A 25,992-nucleotide genomic window follows, 5' to 3' on the forward strand; every position below is an offset into this window, starting at 1 on the left:
ACCTGGATGTTGACGGTACGTTAAACCCAATCTCCCCCCCTTTTCTTCACATGTTCCTCTCCTGCGCTAACCTCTTCGTCTCCGACCAGCAATTGCACCTTACGTCCTCAGTTATTTGCGGGATGTATTCCAATATAGACATTCATCTAACGTCTTTACCCTGTACAGCTCCCTCTCGAACACTGGAGTTATTCCCTGATGTCGTAACACCTGTCCTAACATTCTGTTTTGTCTTCATGTCAGTGTGTCCCCTATATTCCATTCCACTTCACTGCTTACCCCATAAGTCTACATAATTTTCAAAATTATTCTGTAGCATCACGTCTCGAATGCACCGCTTCTCATCGGTTTCGTAATTCCCACAGTCCATTATTCACTACCAATCGGTGCTGTGCCCCCAAAACACATTCTTAAAAATTTCTGCCTCAGATTAAGATCTTCTCATCGGTTCCGGTTGAAACGTCCCCTTAGAAAAATTATGAATTACTGTGCTGGTAAACCTCTTACGTTATTTGTTTTTCTAACAGCTGAGCAAAACTGAACGTACTCAGACATTTCTCTCTTTACTTATTCCGATCATCACTAAACTGACACACAATATTTTTAGTGCAACGCAATCTGACTTTCAATAATCCCTACAAGAGAATGGCCCTGACTAAATTAACCTATACGTTTCACAAATCACTTACCTCACAAAGATCTTCGTTACTCAAACTACTGCAATACAGCGAGCGCCAATACTGCCAGCTAAATAAAAGATTTTAACTACTGAAGGCACTAACTACTGATAGGCATAGTTAGCAAATGAAATATTTTGATACAGTACAAACAATGTATTTACCTTAATAGTGTTGAAAAGTCATAATACATATATCAGTTCATGACATCGAGACATACAAATTTCCTTTTTCTGGCGGACACACCTCCAGATCGTCCGCTCTCTAAACTCTGCAATCCCTCGCCCCACATCCACCACTGCTGGCGGCTCACCTCCAACTGCACAACGCTACGCGCTGTTCACATCCAACTGCCCAACACTACAGTAGTGAATATTCCAACGATGTCAACCAGCCAGAGACTGCACACAGCATAGTCAGTGATTTTCATACAGAGCGCTACGTGGCGTTACCAACATAAAAACCTAACAAGCCTACTTTCACGATACCCTCAGAGTCCATTATTCACTACCAAACAGTCCTGTGCTCCAAACGAACATTCACAAAAATTTCTTCCTCAGATTAAGATCTACCAGTAGACTTCACTTGGCCAGCAATATCTTTTTGCCACTGCTGGTCTGTTTTTTACAGCATTCCTTATTTTCGTCTGCTTAACTATGAATTTTTAAGTTGGGTCTAACACTCATCTCGTTGCTACTACTTCTTATTGCTTTTATCTTTTTACGGTTTACTGTAAGTCTACATGCTGTATTCATTAGACCATTTCATTCAGCTCACCCAGTCATTGTTCGTCGCTTTCACCGAGGGTGACAATGTCACCAGCGAAGAGTTTGAATCCCATTCTTGAATCGGTCTTTCATTTCATCATTGCATCTTCGATGGACAAATCGAAAAATATGGGCGAGAGACTGCATCCTTGGTTCTTGTGCATATTATAAGCTAGCGAACCCGGCAATGATTCACTGTTGATAAATACATGTAGGAATTGGGTATACCATATAATATCCATCTCTCCGCCCACCTCTACTTCTCCCTCGCCCCTCTCTTTGTTCATAACCTCCTCCTCCCTCTCTCTGTCATTCCCTTCCTCCTCCCCCCTCCCTCCATCCTCCGTTCCCGTCACTACGTTCATTTGCTTCCTCCTTTCGGTCCACGCTCTCTGCCTTGTTTACTGGTGTTGCAAAGGAAATCTTGACTGGAAATTGAAGTCGCCTAAAATGAATGCGTAAATCGGTTCGGGTCATTGGTACAAGGGGTGTGCGAGAGATCTCACCAGCTGCTAGATTTGTGAGGATAATAGCTTCAACAACAGTACTTCGCATGGTTTTAATCCGTAAACGAGTAGGGTTAAGAAGTTGTGGACGATTCAGGTTTGTAGTAGTATTCCAATTATAAGCCGATCAGCCATTTCTGTTAATACCGACTGTGAGGAATAAAACGAGGCATAAGGAGCATTGTCTTGTCTGCTAATTTAGTTTAAAATTATCTATAAGGAGAGAGAACATTTATAGGAGAAGCAATTTATCTGTTGGTTTAAACGCAATGACACGTAGTTAAAATTGACCGCGAGAAAGAAAAACTAAAGCATACATTTTCGTAACGCAGCATTGCACAGCATCTTTTTTTCTCATAGTTGGTTTTAACTAGAGATGCGCTCTGCCATAAGTACGGTTCGGTAATTTTGATACACTACCTAAGTGACGAAGTAAATGGTAGGATTACAGGCAGCTTGGTAGAATGGTAGGGAATAAGTGAATAAGTGAATATTTAAGAGAGAAAATGGAAGCCGACGCCTTCCTCTGCTCTTATTTCTTGTCTGGTTGTTTTATTTTTTGTCTGGTTGTTTCTTTTGCACGTAATTAGAACTGTACGTCATTCTATGTTCGTACAGAATATAACATTTTATAAGTAATAAAAATTATTTTGTCGAGTAATTATTGCACTTACATGTAATCGAAGAAGTTTTCCAATTATTATTGGCAAATGGGAAAGCTGTTTATGATTAACAGAAACTAGTTTTACATATGTTCGACGAGGTGTTGGAGCGATGTTTGATATATTTTTTTTTCTTTTTGTTTGTTGAGGCAATTAAATTTTAAAGTGCTATATGATAGACCTCTATTGTTTTGTTTATCTTTAATACAACGTTTGTTTCACATTATGAGTTGACAAATTTCGAAAAAACCTACATTAAACATTAAAAATTGCATTTTTGCTATAAATACTGTTTATTCTTAAGTAACGGACAGGAGGATACCAATGTAGAAGAAAGATGTTACATACGGTGCTCAGTAGTTGTCTAGTGGTCATATAGCCTCACTGAGTTTGTAGACAATTCATTTCCAGAGGGATCGAGATAGACATTGGCCACATATGTAAAGAAAGTGGTCGTTATGAGGTAACGCGCGATAGATATGCAACACACTCTACATACAAGTAATTCGGTTACGACCTTAACTGACCAAAGCTACTATGAAAACTTTCCCTTATGCTGGTCTACAGAGGCTTAATGTGGTTTCACAACTGTAGTTTTAACAGAAATGTGTTCAGTGTTGTTTAAAAATACTGTTCGTCTGAACATTTTTGTGTTGGACCAAAGTCCTTTCTGCATGGATGAAAGCAAATTGTGTTTTTAGTACTTTCTTGGGTAAAAATAATTATTCATTTATTACTTTCAGAGCATACTTATTGTTGTATCAGAATAACACAGTAACATACAAAATAATTAAATGATTTATTCACAGTGATACTGGTTCACAATAGAACTTCACAATCCATAGCAAGTACACAAGTCTAGGGCACTCCAGTTCACATCCGAGATCGTTGAGACAGTGTCCTAAGTTCCACAGGGTTCCTAGTACGTGCGGTCACTAGTCACAAGTACGAGCAAAGGCAGGCGTAGGACTGGCTCTACGATACTGTTTCAGTGGGCTGTATAGCGTCCTGCTAGTCCTGGAACACAGCGTGTGTTGGTGCCAGGGGCCGAGTGGAGACTCGCTTCCATTTCAGGACACTGGGCCTCTAGTGGTCATCTCGAAATGGACTACGCGGCCGGTCGGTGAATCTATATGCCCGGTCCGCGTGTGTTATCTTTGCAGCTGCGCGGTTGGCCGCGCTTTGCGGGTGTTGACAGTCGCCGCTGTCGGCCGGCGGCTGGCTGAGTGATGGCGGATACTACAGTTATAGTTTACGAATCTGAAAGGATCGTAAGCATTAGATAAAGTAAAGCAATAGGTTTTCAATCACTATTTATTAAGAAAATAACCGAGAAAAGAAAATGTAATATTCCATTTCGAATTTCCTTAGTCATCTTGCTCTTGTGATTTAAGAACTTCATTTGTAGGCCAGTGCCCGCATCTCGTGGTCGTGCGGTAGCCTTCTCGCTTCCCACGCCCGGGTTCCCGGGTTCGATTCCCGGCGGGGTCAGGGATTTTCTCCTCGTGATGGCTGGGTGTTGTGTGCTGTTCTTAGGTTAGTTAGGTTTAAGTAGTTCTAAGTTCTAGGGGACTTACGACCACAGCAGTTGAGTCCCATAGTGCTCAGAGCCATTTGAACCATTTTTTATAGGCCAGTGGGTAATTTGACGGTAGAATTCTTGATAGTCCGGAACCGCGCTACTGCTACGGTCGCAGGTTCGAATCCTGTCTCTGGCATGGATGTGTGTAATGTTCTTAGGTTAGTTAGATTTAAGTAGTTCTAAGTTCTAGGGGACTGATGACCTCAGATGTTAAGACCCATAGTGCTTAGAGCCATTTGAACCATTTGATTCTTGATGGTCATTAGGTCTGCAAGTGAGTAATCTAATGATGTCCTCTATTTTTGTTGCTTTTCCCCATGGGATATAGACAGTTCGATGGAAAAGCAGAGTTTGAAATATGCTCATGGTGACAAAGAGGGAATGAGTATTTTTTTTCGAACAAGATACATTAAAATAAACCAAGTGTATAAACCTGAAAGGATGAAAGCCAAGGAAAATTGTTGTAAGCAAAAACAAAAGGGACCACAGGCAAAAGAAATAACGGAAGTTACCTGGAAACAGTGATAGCCGACAGGTAAAGCGCAGCGTACAGCGACACGCACATCGAATGAACCTGGAGAGCTAGTGAGTAAACAGTCCAGCAGAAGACCATATCCAAACTAGAACTGAAACTAATATCGGAACTGATACGTGAGGACACATTTCAAACTCTGCACAGTTTGGCAAACGAGGTATCACGGAAAGTGTAGACAGAATATCTGAAGGACGTTAATTAACGATTAATCCGTGATTAATAACCAATACCAAATGCGTCCAGTACCCTAATCCTATACCGCCTGTGCGTGGACACGCCGACTTACATTACAGTTAGAATCCGCCACGTGCAGGACTAGGGGGACTGGGGTGCGATAACAACAAATCAGGACATGCACCGAACATGACATAGAACAGGACTTAGATAATAGGCCTTAGAATTAGGAAATTAAAATGGGAACCTGCAGCATTAGACATCCTTGGCCTGCCTAGTCAGAGGGGCACGCCCACCGGGATTAGCTCGGTGAGCAAGGCTGCATGGTAGGTTTATATGTTTGCTGACGCACCTGTGACGCTGCAGGCAGTAGGGATTACACATAAGTACCTATCATAGAGTATTAGTAGTAATAAAATTACCCATTCTAATTCTGTACTGGGTATAGTTCACTTGTAAAAACTGCAAATTAGCTGCAATTACAATGATATGTAACACTTAAGGACCCATTAATCATGAAGGTAGCGGGCTGCATATGTATAATTATAAAGATTTGGGAATAAAGAAACTAAAAAAAGACTAGAATGCAGAGCAAACCATGTTTCTCGCGCTAGGAGGCTGGTATGTCAACACGACGCTAGTGTCGGTAAAATTTTACTAAACTAATTAAACTATGAAAACTGATGGTGGAGGGGGAGAGGAGGGAAGAGGGCTGTAGATGTCAGCTGCATCCAGAATTCATGCGGAATCAGAAGCGACGAGTGAAAATGTGTACCGGGGTTCGAACCCGAGATCTCAGGCTCACTGGGCATTTGCCTTAAACACTGCACCATCCTTGTTGTGATGATGACAGACTGCTCGTCCAACGGCTCAACGTACCTTGGTTCACTGTCAGGTCTCCGTAGACATTGTGCAATCGCCTACGAATATCTTCGATGCTCTGGTTTGCCGCCAAAAGAACCACAAAGACAACTCTCTGCTTGGAACGCATATCCGTTACAGACGCCATTTAGAAGACTACGCACAGCGCCGCTACCCACCGGAACCTCATGAAACGTATGGTCTCGAGCGGAAAATTCCTCTATGTCCCACAACAAATTCAGCATTTTTTCAGCCGAAGTTGTCTGAGAAAAAATGTGTTCCATTACTTATTGTAACTCCCCTCGTATGGCTTCAAGACGGATTTCGGCAGTTAGCTGTCTCTTCACGTTCCAGCAGTAAACGCGAGAACCCTGGCAGTGCCCAGTCCCTAGTTCCTCCCGCGCACAGACACGTCCCGGAGGCTGCCGGCTGAGTCTTGTTTACGACCGCCTCCGGGGGCGGACTGCTCGCGAGTTGGCGCGGCGGCCCCAACTGCCGGAAGCGACCCAGGACGGCAGCGGGCTCCGCATACTGAGAGGGCGGAGGCGTGCGTCGCAGGCGACCCCGCCTCCACGTTCGTTAACCTCGGAGTCTCATCCCCTCAGGGCACAGGGCACCCACGCATTCTGGAGGCGTGGCCAAGTCAGCAACTCTCACAAGATACTTCGTCGAGTGCGACTATTCATTTGATTTCGTGCTGTAGATCGCTGGTGCCGGCAGGTGAGAATACTAACGAATCATCATTTTAATGTCCGCCACCGTAGCTGAGTGGACAGCGCGCCGGTTCGTCATGCCAGGGGGCCCGGGTTCTATTCCCGGTTGGAGATTTTCTCCTCTCAGGAACTCGGCGTTTGTATCTTCTTCTTCATCATCAACTCAAAATACACTCCTGAAAATAGAAAAAAGAACACATTGACACCGGTGTGTCAGACCCACCATACTTGCTCCGGACACTGCGAGAGGGCTGTACAAGCAATGATCACACGCACGGCACAGCGGACACACCAGGAACCGCGGTGTTGGCCGTCGAATGGCGCTAGCTGCGCAGCATTTGTGCACCGCCGCCGTCAGTGTCAGCCAGTTTGCCGTGGCATACGGAGCTCCATCGCAGTCTTTAACACTGGTAGCATGCCGCGACAGCGTGGACGTGAACCGTATGTGCAGTTGACGGACTTTGAGCGAGGGCGTATAGTGGGCATGCGGGAGGCCGGGTGGACGTACCGCCGAATTGCTCAACACGTGGGGCGTGAGGTCTCCACAGTACATCGATGTTGTCGCCAGTAGTCGGCGGAAGGTGCACGTGCCCGTCGACCTGGGACCGGACCGCAGCGACGCACGGATGCACGCCAAGACCGTAGGATCCTACGCAGTGCCGTAGGGGACCGCACCGCCACTTCCCAGCAAATTAGGGACACTGTTGCTCCTGGGGTATCGGCGAGGACCATTCGCAACCGTCTCCATGAAGCTGGGCTACGGTCCCGCACACCGTTAGGCCGTTTTCCGCTCACGCCCCAACATCGTGCAGCCCGCCTCCAGTGGTGTCGCGACAGGCGTGAATGGAGGGACGAATGGAGACGTGTCGTCTTCAGCGATGAGAGTCGCTTCTGCCTTGGTGCCAATGATGTTCGTATGCGTGTTTGGCGCCGTGCAGGTGAGCGCCACAATCAGGACTGCATACGACCGAGGCACACAGGGCCAACACCCGGCATCATGGTGTGGGGAGCGATCTCCTACACTGGCCGTACACCACTGGTGATCGTCGGGGGGACACTGAATAGTGCACGGTACATCCAAACCGTCATCGAACCCATCGTTCTACCATTCCTAGACCGGCAAGGGAACTTGCTGTTCCAACAGGACAATGCACGTCCGCATGTATCCCGTGCCACCCAACGTGCTCTAGAAGGTGTAAGTCAACTACCCTGGCCAGCAAGATCTCCGGACCTGTCCCCCATTGAGCATGTTTGGGACTGGATGAAGCGTCGTCTCACGCGGTCTGCACGTCCGGCACGAACGCTGGTCCAACTGAGGCGCCAGGTGGAAATGGCATGGCAAGCCGTTCCACAGGACTACATCCAGCATCTCTACGATCGTCTCCATGGGAGAATAGCAGCCTGCATTGCTGCGAAAGGTGGATATACACTGTACTAGTGCCGACATTGTGCATGCTCTGTTGCCTGTGTCTACGTGCCTGTGGTTCTGTCAGTGTGATCATGTGATGTATCTGACCCCAGGAATGTGTCAATAAAGTTTCCCCTTCCTGGGACAATGAATTCACGGTGTTCTTATTTCAATTTCCAGGAGTGTACTTGCTTCAGGCGGTCAGCTCTACCTGCCGGGAGGCCCTCGCCACACAACATGTCATTTCATCAGTTTAATAATTCGTGGTACCAAAACACTAATACGAATTATCTCCAGAAGAATGAGAAAAACCTGGTAGAGATCGATCTTGAGGAAGATCAGCTTCGGTTCCGGAGTTATGTAGGAACACAACCGACGGTACTTAACCTACGACTTACGTAGGAACTTCAGAAGAGAAGTTGCACATGTCTTCCCTCGACAACACCATTTTTTCAAAGGTGCGGTGCGTTTTCAGAAGAGAGAACATGTTACGGGTTTCCTGTAGACACAGCACAGCTGCGGTACGGAAAACAGGGGTATCACAGTGTTCAAGTGAAGTGACGCGGCAGCTGTAAATGTACTCCCAATTGTAATTACGCGGGAGGGTATGGCTCTTGCGAAAACGACAACGGTCAGGCAGTCTTTTCGGCAATCTGAAAGAAAATTTGAGGGAGAAACATGTTTTCAAACGATGAGGACAACGTGGTGTTTCCAGAATGAGATTTTCACTCTGCAGCGGAGTGTGCGCTGATATGAAACTTCCTTGCAGATTAAAACAGTGTGCCGGACCGATACTCGAACTCGGGACCTTTGCCTTTCGCGGGAAAGTGCTCTACCATCTGAGCTACCCAAGCACGACTCACGGCCCGTCCTCACAGCTTTAGTGCGAGGACATCGGTTCAGCGGCTCTCAGATGGCCCCATGACCGAGGGGCGCATCGTTGTTATGGAAGAAATGAATGATGTGTGAGCGTTGCGACCCTTTTTATAGAGGCTGAACAACTATATGGAAAAAATGACCATTGATCTGTATCACTTGGCAATGGTAGCAGAACTGAAAAAAAATTAAGACATGTTCACAGGATTTGTCGGCCTGGTAAAAGTGCTTGGCACTGTACAATGGTACAAGATGTCGGAATTCTGAGAATAGTGAAACTAACCTGCAGGGTGTCCCAGGAGGAATGGTCAAAACTCAGGGGTATGAATGGAACGATCATTCGAAGCAAAAAAGTCGAGTAAACATGGGCTCTAAAATGCCTACCGTAAGAGCTATGAGCATTTCTTCGGTACTGTGAAACAAATCTCTCCTATTAGTACAAAGAAAAACCAGTTTCAAGTTATACTTCTTCCACTGACTCGATGACTATCGAGCCGAGCCCCATTTTCAAATCACCGTAACATAGTCAAAAATGCTATTTTCGAACACGTGAAAACCATTTAAAAAATGTGTAACGAACAGCTACAGCGCTTACAGGTAACTGAGTTATGTGTATGCGCTGTACCTGCTCTTTGCACATTTTTGACATGGTTTTCAAGTCTTCGGAAACACCATTTTTGACCGCGTTACGATGATTTGAAAATTGGCCTCGGCCCGAAACTAGCCATTGAGTTGGTAAAAAAAGTAAAGTTTGCGACTTTGTACTGGTTTTTCGTTGTACTGATTAACAGAACTTGCACACCCACATCTACTCCAGCATGCGGGAAGTGCGTAAATCTCTTCTACTCCAAGCTGTTTGCTTTCCATGTCTTGAGAGGTGATAGTACGGACCAAAACAAGGAAAAAAATGGTCTAGTAAGCACGGATCTAAAGTGCGTACCATAAGAGCCACGCACACTTGTTCAGTGAAATAGATATGTTTCACAGAGGCGAAGATGGACAGGTTGTCATAGCTCTTAGGGCATGTACGTTAAAGCCCATGCTAACGGGATACTTTTTTCTTGTTTTAGTCCATACTGGCACCTTTCAAAATATGTAAAGCAAAGAGTTTGCAATAGAAGAGTTCTGTTTCACAGAAGAACTGCTCATAGCTCTTAAGGTATGGTTTTTAGAGCCTATGTTTACTTGAATTAATTTGCTTCGAATGATCGTCCCTGTCGTTCCCCTGAATACTGGCCATTTCTCCTGGGAGACCCTCTATAAGGAATCATGAGTAACGGTATGTTGAAGTAACAAGGATGAACAATAACAATGGAAGACCAAGAACGAAGTGATCGAATTGACAAGGGCACAAGAAAGGGTTGCAGTCTTTCGGTCTTAGTGTTCCATGTACTGTATACATCAACGAAGCAGTGACGGACATAAAAGAAAGGTTCAAAGGTGGGATTAAAACTGGGGGAGAAAGAATATCAATGACGAAATTGTTGTCCTCAGTGAAGGTGAAGAATGATTACAACGTCTGTTGAACGGAATAAAGACTCTAATCAGTACATAATACTGATTGAGAGTAAAATTAAAAAGGCGAAAGTAATGATATGTAGCAGCAATGAGAATAGCGAAATACTTAACAGCAATTTTCTTGATCGCTACCTAGGCAGCAAAATAACTCATGACGGACAAAGCAACGGGAATATGAGAAGCAGACCATGAACGCCAAAGACCGCATTCCTGGCGAAGAGAAGACTGCTGCTATTAAACATGAACCTTAATCTGAGGAAGAAATTTCAGAGAATGTATGTGTAGTGTACAGCTACAGTCAGGCCATTTAACCCACGAAGAGTCTGCCGTATATCCCCTCACTTTCTTCCAATACCGACCGGTGGGACTTCGGGACCAAAAAAATCTGAGAAATACGTGACGTCTGTAGTGTAACAACGTCAGTGATGCAGTGTATTGGAGCAGTCGCACCGAAGATACTTAATCTACACCATGTGGAAGACCGGTGCAACACACAAAAAACTCCAGTTGTTTTAGTAGGTTCAACATTATAAGAATTTTATGAGATAACACGGAGGTACGTCAGAGCGATTTCAATGGGATTGTAACTATCTGCTCAGCGATCGTATTTATACCCTGAATAAGTCAGCGTAGATGTTTTTATTTCAATATTATTACCACTTTCGTGCAAATTACGTCGCCATGGATATAAAACTAGAGCAAAAAAAATTATAAAACTCGTTAGTCATCCCCTCTCAGTACGGATATGTGCAAATGAGGATATGGACGTATATAAAAGCATGCGCCGATGTGAGTGTCCGCGTGTTTATCTTTGGATAACGGCAATAATAATTACGTTTTGGTTAAGAGGAAAATCTCAGTAATATGAATTTCGTTTATTTCCATTGTAAATGATCGATATCAAAAATTGTAATTTTGATGTTAAGTCACTATTATTACCAATTGGTAATAGAGTGAATGCACAGTCTATTGGAAATGGTTGATGCGTTGTGGACACTTGCAAGGATAAATGCGGCTATGCTTCCACCTATCCACAGAATTACGCGAAGACCCTGGTTCCGTCGCATCGCCGTCTTATCTCTAGGTGTTCTTATCTCTAGGTGTCCCTGTTTCGTTCACAGTAACATAGGTCAGTTGTATAATTACCAAAAGTTTCATAAAAGCGAGATAAAAACTAGGACATGACTAGGACACTACACCCGCTGGGGTCTTCGTCTCATGGTCTCTCTTCTGTTTGTGGAAAACATACTACAAAATAATGTCCAAAATGAAATCAATGAATTGATCTACGTTTCTCATAAATATGGTTACATGTACGCAATGTAGCACTTCGGGCACAGACATTTAACATTATGGCGTGTTAATATACATTTGATAAACATATTATTTGATTAACAAATAAAATTATACAGTATGAGACAACTTCTAACACATCTTCATTTGACTTTCCAGTGTTGTGACAGATTACATGGTGATGGTAGTAGGGAGCTACAGGGGCATCATTCCAAGTACACTTGTCCAAGATGGCGGCCGTGACATCAGCTGATGACGCAAGTACCGTTATCCAAAAAGGCGGGTTTTGATGGGAAGTTTGAATTTTGGCGGGAAGATACGTCAATTGGGTTATGTCTACTAACTTAATCCCTTCACCTCCCCCTTCCCCACAAAATGGTGTGGAGTTCAAATTCCGTCAGGACAATGTCACACACTTGGCTTGCGCTGGACATGTCTTTATTTTCAGTCTTTATTTAGCCCCATCCAGTATGTTCACCAAGGAATCCAGATCCAACTGACCTATTACACAGTACTGCCACCAGAGGGCGCTGTTATCCCTTATATGACATAATCCAAGACAGCAGTCTGGAGGGGGGGAAATGGCCAGAAAATGACTCAACCTGTGCTGCACTGCTGGAGAGAGGAAGGAGAGTAATATATTTGTTTTTGAAACATTTTATTTAGGGACGAGTTTCACGTAGTTTTTTTATTACACTGATACAAAACACACTCTCTGACGTGTTTGAGTCGCAATTCACAGCCTAGAGCCCCGCAAACTACTCGTAAATTACCGAAATAACGCATGTTAAACGCTCTGCAGACACGCTCACTAATTCTAAACTGCCCAAATAACACTACACAGCACACAGACATGCAAACAACTCGAAAATTATCAAACTAATGCAGTACACTGATGTACAGACACGAAATCAACTCGTAAATTACCGAAAGAATGCATACATAACGTCCAGCCAACACGCTCACAACGCTTAAACAGCCAAAAATAATTCACTGCACAAACACTCAATGCACGTATAAAACCCTTTTGAACTATAGTCAATTGTGACGTATCAGAGGCTACAACGTGCTCATACGTCGACGCGCCGCCAGCCACTGCCTCTGCTGAGCCACACACAGGTGTCTGTCTGGGTTCTGCAATCAGAAGGCGGCGGCATCCCTTTCATACTTGACACGTGAGAAATTCATGTCGAAAATACGTGTTCACCTAGACCATTGCAGACGCAATGGCGCATAGCTGCATTGCGTGTCCAGCGGCGAGAGAAATGTGTGCATAGCAGCTAAAAGGTTCGCAATGCTATGCTGACACCACAGGTCGCACTATTGAAATATGTTGGAATGCAATCATAACTGGACAGCCCATTCATCACTGAATTTGCCCAACAAACTGCTGCCCTTGTGGGAGCACCGTCCACCACTGTCTTCTGCAGATGAGACTTTCATCGGCAAAAAACATTTTCTTTTATACAGATCGCCATATGCACTGACAGTTAAACCCTGAAAAGAGCGTTATATATCGTCAAATACGGAAAGACTTACCCAATTATACTACTCTGCCAGTGAGGACAGGAGCAAATATCTATTTGCAGAGCAACTCACCCTCACATATGCTGCAGAAATCCGTTCCATTGTTTCCCAGAAAAGGACAGGCTGCTTTCTCTTCCTCGCCATCCTAATGGGACATTTGAGCTGTGTCTGTCCGTGCACGCATGCTTACCTTCCCAGCTCGGCTGACGCATCACCACGAAATGAGCGTGCGTAGCTACACACCATCGCAGGTGCTTCTAAAAGGTTTCTCAATGTTATATTGTTTTTTTTTTTTTTTTTTTTTTTTTTTTGTCTACTGACTGGTTTGATGCGGCCCGTCACGAATTCCTTTCCTGTGCTAACCTCTTCATCTCAGAGTAGCACTTGGAACCTACGTCCTCAATTATTTGCTTGACGTTTTCCAATCTCTGTCATCCTCTACACTTTTTGCCCTCTACAGCTCCCTCTAGTACCATGGAAGTCATTCCCTCATGTCTTAGCAGATGTCCTATCATCCTGTCCCTTCTCCTTATCAGTGTTTTCCACATATTCCTTTCCTCTCCGATTCTGCATAGAACCTCCTCATTCCTTACCTTATCAGTCCACCTAATTTTCAACATTCGTCTATAGCACCACATCTCAAATGCTTCGATTCTCTTCTGTTCCGCTTTTCCCACAGTCCATGTTTCACTACCATACAATGCTGTACTCCAGACGTACATCCTCAGAAATTTCTTCCTCAAATTAAGGCCAGTATTTGATATTAGTAGACTTCTCTTGGCCAGAAATGCCTTTTTTGCCATAGCGAGTCTGCTTTTGATGTCCTCCTTGCTCTGTCCGTCATGGGTTATTTTACTGCCTAGGTAGCAGAATTCCTTAACTTCAGTGACTTCGTGACCATCAATCCTGATGTTAAGTGTCACGCTGTTCTCATTCCTACTACTTCTCATTACCTTCGTCTTTCTCCGATTTACTCTCAAACCATACTGTGTACTCATTAGACTGTTCATTCCGTTCAGCAGATCATTTAATTCTTCTTCACTTTCACTCAGGATAGCAATATCATCAGCGAATCGTATCATTGATATCCTTTCACCTTGTATTTTAATTCCACTCTTGACCTTTCTTTTATTTCTATCATTGCTTCCTCGATGTACAGATTGAAGAGTAGGGGCGAAAGGCTACTGCCTTGTCTTACACCCTTCTTAATACGAGCACTTCGTTCTTGATCGTCCACTCTTATTATTCCCTCTTGGTTGTTGTACATATTGTATATGACCCGTCTCTCTCTATAGCTTACCCCTACTTTTTTCAGAATCTCGAACAGCTTGCACCATTTTATATTGTCGAATGCTTTTTCCAGGTCGACAAATCCTATGAAAGTGTCTTGATTTTTCTTTAGCCTTCCTTCCATTATTAGCCGTAACGTCAGAATTGCCTCTCTCGTCCCTTTACTTTTCCTAAAGCCAAACTGATCTTCACCTAGCGCATTCTCAATTTTCTTTTCCATTCTTCTGTATATTATTCTTGTAAGCAGCTTCGATGCACGAGCTGTTAAGCTGATTGTGCGATAATTCTCGCACTTGTCAGCTCTTGCCGTCTTCGGAACTGTGTGGATGATGCTTTTCCGAAAGTCAGATGGTATGTCGCCACTCATATATTCTACACACCAACGTGAATAGTCGTTTTGTTGCCACTTCCCCCAATGATTTTAGAAATTCTGATGGAACGTTATCTATCCCTTCTGCCTTATTTGACCGTAAGTTCTCCAAAGCTCTTTTAAATTGCGATTCTAATACTGGATCCCCTATCTCTTCTAAATCGACTCCTGTTTCTTCTTCTATCACATCAGACAAATCTTCACCCTCATAGAGGCTTTCAATGTATTCTTTCCACCTATCTGCTCTCTCCTCTGCATTTAACAGTGGAATTCCCGTTGCACTCTTAATGTTTCCACCGTTGCTTTTAATGTCACCAAAGGTTGTTTTGACTTTCCTGTATGCTGAGTCTATCCTTCCGACAATCATATCTTTTTCGATGTCTTCACATTTTTCCTGCAGCCATTTCGTCTTAGCTTCCCTGCACTTCCTATTTATTTCATTCCTCAGCGACTTGTATTTCTGTATTCCTGATTTTCCCGGAATATGTTTGTACTTCCTCCTTTCATCAATCAACTGAAGTATTTCTTATGTTACCCATGGTTTCTTCGCAGCTACCTTCTTTGTACCTATGTTTTCCTTCCCAACTTCTGTGATGGCCCTTTTTAGAGATGTCCATTCCTCTTCAACTGTACTGCCTACTGCGCTATTCCTTATTGCTGTATCTATAGCGTTAGAGAACTTCAAACGTACCTCGTCATTCCTTAGTACTTCTATATCCCACTTCTTTGCGTTTTGATTCTTCCTGACTAATGTCTTGAACTTCAGCCTACTCTTCATCACTACTATATTGTGATCTGAGTCTATATATATTGTATAGTGTCCCAGAAATAGGTAATGCTCGCTTTTGTAGGAGCTTTTGTGATGTCTCAGCTTGTATGCATTGAAATTATTGCTCTAACAGAACTTGTTTACGAAAATAGCGCAGAATAACGTCGAATGTATTCTACCTCGTGGTCCTAACGTGCCACCCCATCCATCATGTGTTACCCTTCCTGCTTTCAACATACGAAAACGTTTTCATCGCTATGTAGAAACTCCTATATCCCAGCACAAATGATGTCTTGTGAATGAATGTGGCTTTATGATTGGGTCTTATCTAATTTACCCGCCGAATTGCTGAGGCCGCCTGTGTGGAAACACCTTCCACCTTTTTTTTTTTCTTTCTGCAGACGAGACTTTCAGTGGCAAAAAGCTATTTTACACAGATCACCATATTGCACCGATAATTAAACCTTGCAAAGTGCTCTATATTTCGTGAAATATGGAAAGACTCTTACCAAATCACACTGCTCTCCCACTGAGGACAGGAACTTGAATATTAGAGCGTGAAACGGATCTCCAACCCAGCAATATGTCACTGCGTACAGTGTGGATATGGTATACAAACAATTCATATCCTGCGCCGTACCTGTACAGGTATGAGCAGCCCTCAGAGGCTCGCCTTCACACATTCCTTTTAAATATTTTGTAACTAAAGCCCTTCTGGCCTGTTATTTATTTTATATGTGACATGTAAATACTGTCTCTGTCTTGTATTGTTAGTCAGAACTTACACTTTTTATGCAATTTTTTTTGTCCCATAAATTTGTAATTATGTTGTAGACCACATTAAATGTCTAAATTCTGATGAAGGCACTCTTAGAAATGTTGAAACCTGGTTAATGAGACTGAAAATTGTGACCAAGGGCTCATTTGTTTCAATTTCATTTAATGGTTAATGTATATAATATAGACAAGTGACTATAAGGAATTGCAGAAGGCTAACAATAGATTGCTATCACATGGTCTAAGAACATATTTTTAGACTTTTTTTTTTTTTTTTGCGAGACAATGATTATTCATGTACACAGACATTTGACTGAGGAACTGTGCTATCGAACAAACGAAAGTTATATAAGGACAGGTTCACCTAGCGGCAACTACTCCAGTTTTAGTGGTAGAGGATTATCCACATGGGCATTATGTTAAACGGTATCTAAATTTCTGGCATGCTAGTTGCCTTGTCAGCGAGGCATTGTGGTTTTCCCATGCATCAGCTGACTATCTTGTGCAGTTGTGACGGTTTGCGTAGGCAATTTTTCGTTGCCTGTGGCAACAAGGGCTAATATTAATACCATAAAGAGGATTAGCACTAGTTATTGCAGCAGATATCTTTATTTCTGTTAAAATTCGGCTTCAGTCATAGTACTAAAGCCCTGTGAATTCATAAATACAAGCAAAATAATTGCAATACCTGCACATATCAATAAAGAGTACTTGTCAGACCGAACGTTAACGCAACAGAGCTAGCTGTTTACAGGTACCAATGCAATTGGAGTAGCTGCTTGCAGGACAGACCCATCTAGCCAACTGCACACGTCAGTGTAAGCAGCTAGCCCAGTTGCCTTCTGTCTGAGAAGTATTTTTTACTGAAATGCGCAGATATTTCAATTTCAGTGCTTGTACTCATGAGTCCACAGTGCTATTACTGGTGATGGTCACGCAGTGATTGAAATAAAGATTTCTGCTTCAACCACCAGTGCTGACGCTCCTTTTGTTTGTAATAGTGGTGCTGTGGTCGTGGTGCACGCAAATCTCGATGGAGTCCTCATTCAAAAAAGATTATTGGTCAGTTGTGTAGCAACCTTAACCGGGCGTCGTATGCGAACGTCGTAAATCCGACAGCTAGCTCGAAACGCACGTACAGCTTGAGCTAATATACAGTTTGACAGCGGTGTCCTATTCGCAGCTGCACAGCTGAGCGAGGGCGTAGAAACGCAGACGGCGCCAGCGGTGGCCTACAATCGATAGGTGGGCGTGTTAAGCCGTGAGCTCTCTTTATTACCCGGCTGGACTCGAGCGGCCGGCCACGTGTGGCGGGGATTAGCGCACCACCAGACCGCAGCTGCGCTTCCACCGCGAAATGCGCCTCTGTACTCCCAGCCGGTCGCTGCGTTGCATCGTCGGCTCCCTCTCGATTCCGTGATTTTGAATAGCCTTCGCAGCCATTCGCAGCACTGACAGTCACCCGGCGTTGCGACTTCGCGTTATGAAACTTGGGGATTGCTCCTGGACGTATTGCGTCCTGAGAGTGCCGCACCGATTGTATGGAAGTAGGGCAGCGTTTAGGCGGGAGCGCAGATTCGCAATGGGCGAAAACGTGAAGAAGGGGAAATGAGAAGGCTGGAGGTGAGGAGGGGAAGGTGGTGATGCTGGTGATGGACGAGGAGAAGCAGCAGGTGGAGATGGAGAAGGAAATGGAGGGAGAAGGAGCTGAAGAGGAAAGTACACTGCTGGCCACCGTAAATGCAACACCAAGAAAGACAAGAGGTAGAACAACAAGATTTATTTTGTAGATAACATGTTGACCAAGTATCAAATGATTACGTTTACAGACGTCTGTGACATGTGGTTCCTGCCAGAATGAGTAGCCAGAGTAGCCGCCATTGTTGGAGATCACCGCTGCCACACGTCTCGGCATTGAGTCAAAGAGACGTTGGATGTGTTCCTGGGGTACAGCAGCCCAAGCAGCTTCCACACGTTGCCAAAGATCATCTGGTGTGGCAGCTGGGGATGTAATCTGGGTCACTCGTTGAGCAACCATGGACCACATGTTTTCTATCGGCGAAAGATCCGGAGAGCGAGCCGGCCAGGAAAGCAATTCAATCTGGTTATTGACGAAGAACATTTGGACAATGCGTGCCACGTGTGGTCGCGCATTATCCTGTTGAAATATGGCTGTGGCCGAGCCCTGAAGGTAAGGAAGGACAACTGGCTCCAGCACCTCGGATATGTAGCGCCGGCTATTTAAAGTACCGGCAATGCGTACTAGAGGCGTGCGGGAGTAATATCCAATACCGCCCCATACCATAATACCCGGTGCAAGACCAGTGTGGCGGTGCATAATGCAGCTGTCCAGCATCCTCTCTCCACGGTGTCTCCACACTCGAATCCGACCATCGTGGTGCTGCAGACAGAAGCGTGCCTCGTCAGTAAAGACAACGTCATTCCAGTCTGCCGTCCACATCCGTCTGTCATCACACCATTGGCGACGGAGACGTCTGTGGTTCTGCATCAATGGTAGACGAAGCAATGGAGGTCTTGCGGACAGTCCACTCTGCTGTAAACGGCGTCGAATGGTACGCGCAGACACTGGATGATGCGTTACAGACGCAATGTGCTGTGCTATGGTTCGGGATGTCACTGAGCGATCCGTCACTGCCATGCGCACAATTTGCCTATCAGCACGTGCAGTGGAGCACCGAGGTGAATGCGATCGACCACGTCGGTCCGTCGTACCCTCCTGCATCCAACGGTCACATATCCGCATTACAGTTGTTTGGTTTCGTCCAACACGACTAGCGATTTCTCTGTATGATAATCCACAATCTCGGTAAGCCACTATCCTTCCTCTGTCGAACTCGGATACTTGATCAAAAGATGTTCGCTGTTGTCTACGAAGCATAACTGATCGTCTTGTGAAACAACCACAAGGTAAACACACGTGCCGAACGTACACTCGTCGAAATCGCCAAGCCTTAAATGGCGCTATGAGGTGGCGCCACAGGCGCGCGTGATGTGCGTCTGCGCTGAAATTCTAATCAGTTGCATATCTCATCGCTGCAAACCCATGGTGTAAATATCACTTGATTCGGATGCTTCCTTCAGGGTGTTGCATTTACGGTGGCCAGCAGTGTATTATGGGCACTAAAATGGGAGGGGGGGGGGGGGGTTGGGGAGCGGAAAAGAGATGTACGAATACATAAGGACCGCAAAAAGATTCCGATCAATGAGACGTACAGTGAGCTCCACAAAAAAATGTACGCTGTTGTATGTATGAAATAAAAGACACTATTATAAATATATGTACACATTCACATAAATGTTATTACTGACTTGCACAATGGCCTAAAATGGCCGTCATTATCGACTACAGCTTACACCTTTGTGTCACGCTTTCCACGAGATTTTCTTCACTCTCGGTGACGTTCTCCACATCGTCATGATTGTATATGACATTTGCATGAATGCATATTGCTTATATATATGACGGTAGTATAATAGGCGTTTGCAGCTAGGGTGTCCATTTCAATATCATTTCCTTCTAGCAAAGCTGAACGGTCACTGTTCTTTCGGGAACAGATATTACCGTCATATATATAGTTAAAATATGTCGTCCTGGCCATTGACATTCTTGTGCGAACGCACACCATGCCCGATCTCGTACGGGAGTTGGTAGATTAATCTGCCACGAGTAATGAGTATGATGCGCAAACATCTATAGGCGCACTACGAATGTAGTGGTGTGAACATGTTGGAAATGTGGGTCTCACGGGGAGCGTGCAAGGGATAAGTTCCTGTAGGCGCACTATCCTCTGTGCCCGTGGTGGCTCAGATGGATAGAGCGGTTGCCATGTAAGCAGGAGATCCCGGGTTCGAGTCCCGGTCGGGGCACACGATTTCAACAAGTCCCCAATGAAGTATATCAACGCCTGTTTGCAGCTAGGGTGTACATTTAATGTATATTGGCTTTCCCTTAAGCTTCATCTTAATATATGAAAATACATTTCCGATCGGATTCGCATCCAGAGACATTGCAGGCCACTCCATCGCGGACACTGTTACCGCATAAAGTCAAGACCCAGCACGCCAATCGGAAACAAGAGTGCAGAGAGGGCCGTGAAGAAGACGTCGGCCAATCGCACGCTGACTGACTCCTCTCCAGGACGACAACGCAAAAGCAGCGGCCTCCAACGCGAAGAGGACGTAAGTGCTGGTCCAACTGGTCGCGCCCACTTCTACAGCAGCATCAAGATTAGGCACTTCAACACCAGCGACTTAGGAACCCTACATGCTGAAGAGATTTCTTGTTTGCATGTCGCCCTTTGTTTGCGACATTTCTGTGTTATTGTCACCGTTAAATACTGTCATTGCTCATTGGGTAATAGAACCCATTAATACACTATTGGCCATTAAAATTGCTACACCACGAAGATGACGTGCTACAGACGCGAAATTAAACCGATAGGAAGAAGATGCTGTAATATGCAAATGATTAGCTTTTCACAGCATTCACACAAGGTTGGCGCCAGTGGCGGCACCCACAACGAGCTGGCATGAGGAAAATTTCCCATCGATTTCTCATACACAAACAGCAGCTACCGGCGTTGCCTGGTGAAACGTTGTTGTGATGCCTCGTGTAAGGAGGAGGAATGCGTACCATCACGTTTCCTACTTTGATAAAGGTCGGATTGGAGCCTATCACGATTGCGATTTTTATCGTATCGCGACATTGCTTCTCGCGTTGGTCGAGATCCAATGACTGTTAGCAGAATATGGAATCGGTGGGTTCAGGAGGGTAATACGGAACGCCGTGCTGGATCCCAACGGCCTCGTATCACTAGCAGTCGACATGACAGGTATCTTATCCGAATGGCTGTAGCGGATCGGGCAGCCACGTCTCGATCCCTGAGTGAACAGATGGGGACGTTTGCAAAACAACAACCATCTGCACGAACAGTTCGACGACGTTTGCAGCAGCATGGACTATCAGCTCGGAGACTATGGCTGCGGTTACCCTTGACGCTGCATCACAGACAGGAGCGCCTGCGATGGTGTACTCAACGACGAACCTGGGTGCACGAATGGCAAAACGCCATTTTTTCGAATGAACCCAGGTTCTATGTACAGCATCATGATGGTCGCATACGTGTTTAGCGGCATCGCGGTGAAAGCACATTGGAAGCGTGTATTCTTCATCGCCATACTGGCGTATCACCCGGCGTGATGGTATGGGGTGTCATTGGTTACACGCGTCGGTCACCTCTTGTTCGCATTGACGGCACATTGAACAATGGACGTTACATTTCAGATGTGTTACGACCCGTGGCTCTACCCTTCATTCGATCTCTGCGAAACCCTACATTTCAGCAGGATAATGCAGGACCGCGTGTTCTAGGTCCTGTACGGGCCTTTCTGGATACAGAAAATGTTCGACTGCTGCCCTGGCCAGCACATTCTCCAGATCTCTCACCAACTGAAAACGTCTGGTAAATGGTGGCCGAGCAACTGACTCGTCACAATACGCCAGTCACTACTCTTGATGAACTGTGGTATCGTGTTGAAGCTGCATGGGCAGCTGTACCTGTACACGCCATCCAATCTCTGTTTGACTGAATGCCCAGGCGTATCAAGGCCGTTGTTACGGCCAGGGGTGGTTGTTCGGGTACTGATTTCTCAGGATCTATGCACCCAAATTGCGTGAAAATGTATTCTTATGTCAGTTCTAGTATAATATATTTGTCCAATGAATACCCGTTTATCATCTGCATTTACTCTTGGTGTAGCAATTTTAATGGCCAGTAGTGTACGATTTGTTTGATCTAGCGATCCGAGAAGGGTTTCCTAGACACCCCAAATTCGACGACTAGGCAGGATTCAACAGACACCTCATTGTCTTTTCCAAGCTGTACAGATGTGTTGGATCATTATCCCTTTGAAGCAGACCGTTTGTTTCTTTCGGACCAAAAAGCTTCTTAACGGACCGCAGAAGGCATTTTTGATAAATATTGAGCATATTTCAGAATTTAAAGTGGATGTAAATAAGTGCAAATAGCCAAAAATGAGTTGAGGGAAGTATCCTCAAACATTCACTTTCATCACGTATTTCACAGTCTGCTGAAGCAACCTTTCACGATTCGTACAACAGACTTTTGAAAGAGGAGACCAGGCTCAAAAAGTTGATTTACTACGAACACTGCCTCGTGACGCTCCAGATATTTTGCACCCATTTTAAAACGCAACTGACAAAACAAAACATTCAGTCCTCACGCTGTTGATCTATACACTGTTCAAAAGCGAACTGAATTCAGATTCGAGACCACAACCAGAGATATCGCTGTGGATGCTACACTTAAAATTATGGCGTACACTTTCTTGTGGAACTGACTGTACATCCTACTGATAAGGACAATTAGTCATTAGTTTTAAACTGCTTATTGGACGCAGTCGTATTGCCAAGTAAGACTAAGTGATAAAACTTCAGAGAACATATTTTACTCTTCTTTTCTTCTTCGTTACGGCAATTTTTAATGAAAAAGGAACCTCACTATTGTTGTAAATAATGTGTTGTTTAGTGGTTAAAATTACGTTTACTACAGTTAAATTTCGATTTCTGTTCACATATTTGTTTCGACATAATCTTACTATCAGAGAAAGAGTTTCATAAATGTAATTCATTTGATTCCACGCACACTAAATTTGTTTACTCGTGTACTGTGAGAGAATCCAGTACACACGTTCAGGTATTATATTAATATTTGTTGGAAGACAGATGTCTTGGGGACATAACAGACTTTGCAGGAATTTGCTTCCTTAACCGGAAGCATGAAACACAATGTTTACCTATTTTTAAATGCAGTCCCAACAGATACGGTAATTATAAGTAATGGAAAACATGTTAAAATGTGTGTGAATTCCTAAGGGACCAAGCTGCAAAGGCCATTGGTACTTAGACTTACACGTTGCTTAAATTAACTTACGCTAAGTTATTCTAAGAATAACCCATACGCCCATATCCGAGGGAGGACTCGAACCTCCGGCGGGAGGCGCCGCGCAATCCATGACATGGCGCCTGAAACCACGTTGCCACTCGGCGCGGCTATAAGTAACGATTCCGTCTAAAAACGACAGGTAATGCTCGAAGGACACAATTCAAAATTTTAATTTTCTCATGTGTGTTTGAATCTGAGCTTAGCCAACGATAAGTTATTTATGTTGCCTTTTGACTCACCGATGATGAGGTAGATAGGGCTTCTTCAGAGAGAACTAGTTTCTGAACTGTCTTAACATTATCACCATGTATAATTTTTCTTAAGAATTTAATAATGGCGACATGTTATCATCACTGACATATAAGAAAGTTGTCTGTGGGTAGCGCCTAGGGGTAGTATCTTTAGCTAAGAATCAAAACGTCCTGGGTCTCACTTCGAACCGAGCCACTAATTCAATAGTGAATACAAAGCCTCAGCAATGTAAGCCAATGGCTACGGGTGACTCTCATCCTACCAACAGCCTTGTCAGACGGGACGGAGGAACTAAAGAGGCTCAGGGTGCCTTCTTGCCCTTAGGGTAGGAAACGGCCCTTAAAAGGAGGAAGAATAAGGATCGATCAATGACGTGAGGTATTAGGATGCAGAAGGCAATGGAAACCACTGCGTGAAAGACCCACGATGTACATGCACAGGATAGACAATGTTATTGAAAAAGTGGCATAATGATCTCTCTATCGCCAAAGGACTCCTTATTAGTTCCCCATTCGCATCTCCGGGAGAGGACTGACAAGCAGAAAGTAACCAGGAAAAGAGCTGAATAACCAATGAAAACGTAACATTACAGGAGTCAGAGCGTCGAATGTCAGATGTGTGAACGGGGCAGAGAAGCAATGAAATGTGAAAGGGAAATGCAAAGGCTCAGTCTACATATAGTGCGGATCAGTGAAGTGAAATGAAAAGAAGACAAGGATTTCTGGACAGACGAATATAGGGTAATACGAGCAGCAGCAGAAAATGGTATAATGGGAGTAGGATTTGTTATGAATTTGAAGATAGCACAGAGAGTGAACTACTGTGAACGTTTCAATGAAAGTTATGTTCTCGTTAGAATCGATAGCAAGCGAACGGAAACTGCAATAGTTCGGACAGACAACCTAACGTCTGAAGATTTAGAAGTAGATAAATTAAGTAACTAACTAACTCCGTCCGAATAGGCCTTGGAAGGCCCAACGGTACCCACCGGCCGCCGTGTCATCCTCAGCCGACAGGCGTCACTGGATGAGGATATGAAGGGACATGTGGTCAGCACACTGTGTATGTAGGCTGGTATTGGTAACGCCACGTAGCGCACTGTATGAAAATCACTGGCTGTGCTGTGTGCAGTCTGTGGCTGGGTGGCATTGTTGTAATATTCGCTATTGTAGTGTTGGGCTGTTGGCTGTTAACAGCGCTAAGCTTTGCACAGTTGGAGGTGAGCCGCCAGTAGTGGTGGCTGTGGGGAGAGAGATGGCGAAATTTTGAGAGCGGACGATCTGGACGTGTGTCCATCAGAAAGAGTAAATTTGTAATATTGGATATCATGGACTGATATATATATATTATCACTTTTGAACACTATTAAGGTAAATACATTGTTTGTTCTTTATCAAAATCTTTCATTTGCTAACTATGCCTATCAGTAGTTAGTACCTTCAGTAGTTTGAATCTTTTATTTAGCTCGCAGTATTGGCGCTCGCTGAATTGCAGTAGTTCGAGTAACGAAGATTTTTGTGAGGTAAGTGATTTGTGAAACGTATAGGTTAATGTTAGTCAGGGCCATTCTTTTGTAGGGATTATTGAAAGTCAGATTCCGTTGCGCTAAAAATATTGTGTGTCAGTTTAGTGTTGATCAGAATAGGTAAAGAGCGAAATGTCTGAGTACGTTCAGTTCTGCTCAGCTGTTTGAAAATCAAATAATGTAAGAGGTTTATCACCACAGTAATTCATTAATTTTTCTAAGGGGACGTTTCAACCGCTCTCCCGGCCGTATGTCAGTTTACGAGACCGTAGTCGTTACTTCTCAGTCAAGTAGGTCCTCAGTTTGCCTCACAAGGGCTGAGTGCACCCCGCTTGCCAACAACGCTCGGAAGACCGGATGGTCACCCATCCAAGTGCTAGCCCAGCCAGACAGCGCTTAACTTCGGTGATCTGACGGGAACCGGTGTTACCACGGCGGCAAAGTCGCTGGCTAGGCAGAGAAAATATACGACAATTTTCTTTCTTATGTCTTAATCCACTAGCTAGACGGGGTCGGCATGGTTGTTACCGGATTTGGAGAGAGGAGAATTGTGATATAGATTGCAGCTATTACGCAACAGTGAATGCACTGTCCATATAAAAGATCGCTACAGAGGGAGGTATACTTGGAAAAGCTCCGTACGCGAAGAAAAATTCCAGCTGATTGGCAAACTGTGAAATCTGATGCTGGACTGTTTGCATCGTTATTATTGGATTATCACTACTGATGCTATGCTAGAGAGGGGCCAGATGCCCGTAAGCCGTTTGCTCCCCCCCCCCCCCCGCCCCCTCACCAACTGTGTGCGTGTAATCTCATCCATGTGAAAGAGTGGGAACGTTTGCGAATCATGGAGGGGAGGGGTGACGTGGATACCAGCTCTGGAAATCGCCAGATCGGATGCGAGTAACCGCTTTAAAACCACAT

At 44.5% G+C, this 25,992-nt stretch overlaps 1 long non-coding RNA gene and 1 pseudogene across 1 annotated transcript in view; both read right to left on the reverse strand.

The window, feature by feature from the left end:
• Positions 1-25,992, reverse strand: part of LOC126234786 (uncharacterized) — a 514,880-nt gene that overhangs the window by 211,214 nt on the left and 277,674 nt on the right. The gene's annotated exons all lie outside the window — the stretch shown is intronic.
• Positions 25,402-25,519, reverse strand: LOC126238053 (5S ribosomal RNA; annotated as a pseudogene).

The sequence above is a fragment of the Schistocerca nitens genome, chromosome 2, assembly GCF_023898315.1.
Source record: "Schistocerca nitens isolate TAMUIC-IGC-003100 chromosome 2, iqSchNite1.1, whole genome shotgun sequence".
Taxonomy (NCBI): Eukaryota; Metazoa; Arthropoda; class Insecta; order Orthoptera; family Acrididae; genus Schistocerca; species Schistocerca nitens.